Genomic DNA, 8,200 nt, shown 5'->3' on the forward strand with positions numbered 1-8,200 from the left:
TCTGCAGCATGCTGAGGACCGTCCTATGAGGTGCTGAGCCCCATCATCAACGAGCGTTGAGGGGATTCAGCACCTCCCAAGGAGGTGTTCAGCACTTTGTATAATTAGGCCCTCAAGCTGAACATCAGAAATGCAGAGCATCAGGTTTTATGAGTCACTTCCAAGAACGTGAGAAAACTGTGTAGGAAACGGTTAAACATTGCAGGGGTGTTTTAATTTAGAGGAATATTGTCAGGACCACTACGTACTTGGGTCCAAATTCTCCTTTCACCAAATAAACACATAATTCATCAGATTAACTTTTCATCACAAGCTTTACACAATGAAACACTTTTCAACTTATTCTGCAGCTTGAAAATGATGGTGTAACATATGTGAAACTCTGAAGATCTATCGTTGTAATATATTATCGTTTATTATTTGTATTAATATGAGCACACAGAATATGCACAATGCAGGAAAACAGAAGACCCAAGGTCAATTCTGGAATAAGTTTTCCCTGACTCTGGTCTGTAAAAGACCGATGATTTCAATTGAAGTAAGGTGCAGATAAAGCTATGCTGAGCAGCTTGATAACAGCAATCAAACAAAAGAGCCAGGTGTCCACAGACTAGAGATAAAAGAATCATGCTGTAATTGCAACCACTTGGAAAATAAACAGTTAGAATTACAAGAATGAAAATCCCCACCTTATTCCATCTGAGAAAGATCTGCTTTGGAGAATATTCAGGCAGAGTCCATCCCAGAAAAACAAGCAGTGAGAACATCATAAAAATACCTTACATTTCATCCTAAAGATCTATACAAGCTATATACAGAGGATCCAAATCAACTGCCACAGAAATGCCATCACCTCCTGGGGTGGACCACAGCAGCTGTCTACCTAGGCACAGGACAACAGTCTAACATAGGAAAATAAGAAGACTATAGCCAAATGAAACTGCCGAGGAAATTTTAGGAAGTCAAAATATAATTATCCTAACTGGAATATGAAAACACCAGGGCTAACAGACCTATTCTTTCCATATATATCTTAAGAACACAAGTAGTCAGGACACTAATTTTGTATCTCAACCAAAGGATGGCATCTTTACCAGCCAAACTACCCCTACCTATGCTGGTGCATTGGTCCCGTATTGATTCAGCAAGAACAGTGCCACCCACTGAATCACTAACACCACTTCCTGTAACACCAGCTAAGGATGACAGCAGCGCCTGTCTCAACCATTTTAGCGGGTCCCTGCATAAATGTGAGAAACAACAAACGCATCCTTGGTGTAATTCCCCTGATATAAATGGAGTAACGTAAAGGTGAATTTGGACCATATTTTTAAATATCTTGACTCTAGCTGAGTGACTGGTTTTAAATTGACATACTTCAATAATATTAACATTTCAAAGTGCCTATTTAGACTTTGAAATTACCATCAGCAAAGGATGCAGATCACCTCTTTCTTTAGCGTTGGTATTGTTTCCTGGAGAAAATTTTCTACTGAGGCCTGTAAGCCAGTCATGACCTCTGGAGTTCTAAAGCATGGTTACCTTCATCTTTATTGTAACTGATGCAGCTACACAGACTTCAGGTCCCAGCACACAATACTTCAACTAGAGCAGAGCAAAAAGCTGCTCCAGTCATGATGCAGGATTACAGAGTAGGACACGTGGTCTTTGCAGGATGTCCCAGGGTGGATAGGTTTTCACTGCTGTTAGCCCAGGCTCTTACCCAGATGTTGCCCCTAGGGACCCCTCTTCCCATTCACATAGAGTGGCTCAGCTTACTGCAGCACAAAGACTCATGGGATCAGGGGCGGCTCTACCAATTTTGCTGCCCCAAGCAGTAGCTGCCGAATTGCTGCCGCCGAATTGCCGCCGCGGGACATGGACTGCTGCCCCACTTTAAATGCCGCCCCAAGCACCTGCTTGGAAAGCTGGTGCCTGGAGCCGGCCCTGCATGGGATGGCCCCAGAAGTCCTGGCAACACACATGCAGCACCAGCGAGGACACAGTAACTTGGGTCTGGCTTTGCAGTATGGCTGTTCAGACCCAGGCTAAGCCAACCTGGGGCTAATTCTGCAGTGAAGACATACCCTAAATTAAAGCCAAGTCTGAAATCTGCTCTCTTTTATGCATATATTCCTGATCCTGATCCCTAAAACCAGTATTTGTACATACCCCTGTGAGACAGGTTCCTTTGGCTGAATCCGGAGCCACTTTTTTTTCTACACAACTAATTTGTCCATCTCTGTCTGATTCAAGACAACAAAGAGCTGTGCTTTTTTTAATACCATTGTGCTTGATTTTGTTTATGTCATCGGAGCGAGAATAACTTTCTGCCTTGTGTCTCTCTGACACTGGAACCTCCATGCTTTGTGACTGCAAGGTGACCTTACTAGGATTCAAATCCTCTCCTCTAGTCTCCTGTTGCACAGCCTCATTTTGTCCATCAGGGACATTCGTAACGTCTACATTATCTAAGTCCTCCGCAATTTCCATCAGAAACCAAGAACTATCATCACTTTCATTATTGGATTTGAAGTTTCCTTGGTTTAAGGATTTCTGTTCTTCCACATTGAACTGTCCCTGGGAAACTTCTTCAGCTGAGTCGTCTAAGAAATACTGAACCAAACTTTCCACTCTGGGCATGTGATTCTTCATTGCACCAAGAAGCTCACTCTTCTGATTAGCCTCAAACTTTTCCACAACAGGTGGTGAAATGCAGCTGGGTTCACAGACTGTGACGTGTATGCGTTCACTACTATCACTCTCATCAGGCAGGAGAGATCTATTATGGGACTTTCCTTCACCAAACACATTTTCTATCTTGCTGACTGACAAATATGTGGAGGTACCTTCTACTGGAATTCCTTGAAGATCCTCAGTCGGCATAGTGTTCCCAGGTGCCAGAATAATCCTGCTGGACTGACTAATATTACTGGTAAAAAGTCTTCTTGAAAGTCTAGAATTAAATCCTTTTCTATTTGGATTCATCACTAAATAGCGATAAGATATTTCTTCCCTTCCTAATTGCTTAACTGGATTGTTCCAGAGTTTCCTAAACTTTGCAACAGGTGTTATTACCTCTCTATTTTTTTCCTTCTGTACCTCGGGAGTCATGTTGGACAGAGGGCAAGAATCTGACTGTAACCTCTTTGCCCTTGAGCCTTCCTCTTCCACATTAGAGAGATTTATGGCAGAACTCTTATACTCTTTTTCCACAAGAGACAGCCTAGAGAAAATGCCCTCCTCAATCATATCTGAAAGATCTGGAGAGTCCATTTGAGTAAATGACCCTTCTCCTTGGGTTTCTTCACAGTTATGGTGAATCTTTGTATCCATACTATTTGGTCCTCTTGAAGTGACTACTTCTTCAGGACTTTTGATCTCTTTCTTTTCTGTGTTGTTCAATTTCTCATTTTCCAACACTGCCTTAATGTTTTGGATTTTTATGATTTTATTTTGGTTTTTAATATTGTTGTTATCTAAAACATCATGTAAAGGAACTTCCAGAAGGTCAGAAAAACTGGCCTGCCTCTCATTTTGCATTTTTAGTGACTCTGTTTCAATATCTAAGCTTATTAAAGAATCTTCGCATTTTTCTTTTAACTCATCCCTGAGGTCTTTCAAGACTACAGAACAGGGTTTAATTAGAATTGTTCTGCTTCCCGTCTTGTCATTGTCACAATTTTGCTTAGGACTTTCAGAAGGCCCACCAGACACAATCAGCTTTTCTTTAAAATCTGTTTCCTTTGCTTTTATTTCTCTGACATAAGGGCTTCTGCTGTAAGATGAACCCTCTCCAGATACTCTGACTTCACTTTCTGACGACACCTTGTACTGGTTAACCACATTCAGAGTAACTGCGGACTGTTCACTCTGCTCTTCATTTGAAACACAGTCACTGGCATGTGTTTCTCCCACTCTCTTGCCTGTAACTTGCTCATTACAAGCTGGGAGGTGAAAGCTGTGAGGTGAAACAAGAAAATAATGCTTTCATTTTGTGAGGGGAACTCAGGAATACCAGTGTTACAATCAAAGTTAACAGTTAAAGAGACACTGTCCAACCCTCATCACCATTGTATCTTAAAGGGGTGGTGGAAGTTCCCGAGTTACTATAGGATCTACAAGACTTCTCATCTAACTTTAGTGGGACTGAAAATACTCTAGCACCTTGCAGAGTCACACACTAAGAATCTTAAGTACCCAGGCCAGTTTTCAAGCCTCATTACCATCTCTCTCCACTGACCCTCATTTGAAGAGACATTCCTTGTTTAGACCCAAATTTGCCTCCATCCCACAAAGACCTTATGATATCTCTTTCAATACTGTAAATTACTGATATCAGAACTGTTGCATAATAAAATGGAGGTTGTCTATGCTAAAGAAATTAATACCACATGGTTTCTTGGTTCTTATACTATTTGTATTATCCCCCATTTTGGGTCTGTATCTCATACTGTGTCCCACGTTTAATCTCAGCAGGTTAAAAAGCATACTCGTTGTATTGCTGCCATGAAACGATGTAGTGGAAGTCCTGTGACAGTGCGACAGCTTTGACATGAGTTTTACAGGGTCAGCAGAAGCACGTGAAAAGAGGGAACATCCATTTCTAAGGCTAGGTCTTCACTAGCAATGCTATAGCGCTTCAGTGTAGACATTCACTCCAGTGATAGGAGGGATTCTCCCATCGCTGTAGTTAACCCACCTCCCCGAGAGGTGGTAGCTAGGTCAATGGAAGAATTCTGCTGTTGACTTTGCGCTGTCTACACAAGGGGCTAGGTCAGCTTAACAACATCACTCAGGGTTGTGGATTTTCATACTCATGAGCAACGTAGCTGGGTTAGACTAACTTTTTAGTTCAGAATTGGCCTAAGGTACTGAGACACTCAAAACACACAAAGTGTCCCCCTATTGGCTGATATTCACAAAACATGCAGTGCATTACTGGACTTGTTGCCATCTAAAGAGACATATGCTACCTGATTCCAGGTGCACACAGCTCTGCCATATCAATGGAAATTAAATGGGGATGTGGTGTATGGCTCTAAATGAGCACCTAGCACTTCATGATGATAAATAATTAACTGGATTTACAAATACTACCATTAATTATTCATTATAATTTTTATTTCCCATCCTGATTGTTTAACTATTTAAAAAGGAAATATTAAACAGTCAGTTGCCCCCAGCATGGAATTCCGTAGCCATGGGCTTGGGCCTGCTCTAGCCTTCTCTCAGAGCCCCATTTTCCACGGAAGTCCCCTCAGAGTTCATCAGAATGAGGGGCCTCAAAGGGCACCTATGCTCTGCTGCCCTGCCCCATTCTGTGGTCACAAGACCCCAGGGCAACACAGTACTCCACTCCAATGAGTTGTTGTGAAGGCCAAGACTATAACAGGGTTCAAAAAAGAAACAGATAAATTCATGGAGGACAGATCCATCAATGGCTATTAGCCAGGATGGGCAGGGATGATGTCCCTAGCCTCTGTTTTCCAGAAGCCGGGAATGGACAAGGGGGGGGATGGATCACTGGATGATTATCTGTTTTGTTCATTCCCTCTGAAGCACTTGGCATTGGCCACTATCAGAAGACAGGATACTGGGCTAGACGGGCCTTTGGTCTGACTAGGGTGACCATATTTCCCCAAGGGAAAATGGGATACCGTGTGGGACTAGCCCGAGCCCTCCCCACATCCCATGCCTGTGGTGCTGGCCCAAGCAGCTAGCCCGAGCCCTGCCCCACTCCTCCTCCCATGCCAGGCTGGGGCTGGCATCGCCGCTCGCCCAAGCTCTGCCTCCCCCCGACCACGGGGCTGGCATTGTTCTTCCACGCCTCACTTTTTTGACAAAAGTGGGCATTTGTCCTGTTTGCTCTTGCAAACTCACCAAGATTGCAAGAGCAAATGGGACAAATGCCCACTTTTTCCAAAAAGGTCGGGACGGCAAGGATAGGGCTTAAAAAAGGGACTGTTCCAGCCAAAACTGGATGTATGGTCATCCTGGGTCTGACCCAGTATGGCCGTTCTTACGTTCTTAAAGACAGGCTCATCACAGAGCTTCATGCTACTATGTAAAATCTCTTTCCCTCGTTCCCACATCACTTACAAATGGCAGCTATAAATAACAGGAAGTGCAGATAAGACTCCACAGACCCTGTTCAACCTGCCTCTTTCAGGTGCTCAGAGGACAAAAAGAACAGCAACTCTGGCTCCATACCACCCCCAAACATGTGACACAACTGAGCCTCAGAACAGGCAGGAACTTTAGACAGGAACAAGGTAAACTTCACACCCTGCATGAGACCTGTAAAGGGAATCCTCTTCCCCAAGGGCTCACTATGATTCCATGTGCCATAAACTGCCCTGTGCCTATCATCTACAAAGGGGTCTGGTTTGATAGTTGTAGAGCTGGCACAGTGGGACACAGAAATGGGGTCTGACAACTACTGGAAGAAACTGGTTGGGGGTTTGTTACTGTGTGTGACGGTTTTGGAAACTGGGGAGTCTGGCTAGTCAGCTTCTCAGGTAGATTCAGTAGGATTTAGCAGATGGAAGGGGAGTTTAGTTAGGGGTTTTCACAACTGGTGGGGGCTGGTTGGGAGCTTGTCTGGAGGGCTGTATAAGAGTTTAGCGGTTTAAGGGAGATCTGTTTGGGGTGGGTAAGGAAGTTTTTGCAGTGGGGGGAATCCTAAACTTTTCTATTAATGAACGTTCTCCTTTTTCCTTCCTGTTCTCAAGAGCCATAGAGGGTAAAGGGCAAAAATCACACGGTAACCTGAACAACTCTTTCTCCTCTTTCAGATCAGGAAAGATGGGCAACTTGGAGTGAGTTCCCTGGTCCCAGGAGTTTGAAAGATTTCCTGAAAAGTCCATTTGACTTAACAATTCTTTCAATTTGGTTCCTTCATTATTAAGATGAAACTCTGTTTTGACAGCATTCAAAACAGTCAGTCTTGCTCCCTGTAACGTTACTGATTCTTCTGGACTTTGGACTTTCAAACGGCTTTTCATGCTATGTGACTTCTCATTTTGCCCCAATGCCTCAAGGTCTGGGATTTGTAGAGTGCTACTGAGTTCTTTAATACAATTTTCATCCAAATCGTCACCAGTATCAAAGCATGTTTCACTTTGGACAGTTCTGCTTCCTTTATTGTTATCATCATCGTTGACACCATTTATTTTAGGAATTTCAAAAGCCTCACCAGCCACAACAGTCCTTTTCTTAAACACTTCTTCTTCTGGATTTATGTCTCTGTCAGGGCCCCCAATGCCAAGGGAACCTGCTTCCGTGTTTGATGTTTCCATGTTTTCACTGTCCACATTCAGACAAAAGTTTGTTCACCATGAAACCTCTGGTTCTCCATTAGGATTAATGGACTATTTGAGGCTCTCCTCCTCTTCTTTTATTTATTTATTTATTTATTTGCTGCCAACTGATGAATCAGTTGATGGACACACAGCTCTCTTCAGTTTAACTCTCTTCAGGATGGAGGTACTTCTGGTTTCACTTCATTCCTCAAGTAACTGCAACAGAAATGCTTTTCAAAACTCCTGCAGAACAGACTTGTTCCCCACAGCACTTACAGAGACAACTGTTGAAAAACAAAACAGAATCATGGTAACTTGTAAAAAAAATCATTATTCTCTGTAAGAAAAGGAGGACTTGTGGCACCTTAGAGACTAACCAATTTATTTGAGCATAAGCTTTCATGAGCTACAGCTCACTTCACGAAAGCTTATGCTCAAATAAATTGGTTAGTCTCTAAGGTGCCACAAGTATTCCTTTTCTTTTTGCGAATACAGACTAACACGGCTGTTACTCTGAAACCTGTCATTATTCTCTGTGGACAACATAAGCACAATGGCCACATTCAAAGTTAACAGCTGCTCCTACATAACTTTTTCTGTCGAGTTCTCCTGTTCTTTAGCTTATCCCCTAATCTCTGCCAGCTCAACATCTCCTATCACTTCTGCTAATTTCTCCCACATTGTCCCCTGTACTTGAAATCTCAGACTTGTCTACATGGCGAGTTTGTGTGCAGCAGCTTGCCATGCACTAACTCACCATGTGGACCCGGCCACTGCACACTAAAGGTTCTGTAGTGCATTTTGACACACTCACGGCTCCTCAAGGCTCTCCTCCTTCACAACAGACTACATTTTCTAACTTGAGTTCCCTATTGGAGCTGTGGGATCCCCAAACC

The sequence above is a fragment of the Natator depressus genome, chromosome 19 (genome assembly GCF_965152275.1).
Source record: "Natator depressus isolate rNatDep1 chromosome 19, rNatDep2.hap1, whole genome shotgun sequence".
NCBI lineage: Eukaryota > Metazoa > Chordata > Testudines > Cheloniidae > Natator > Natator depressus.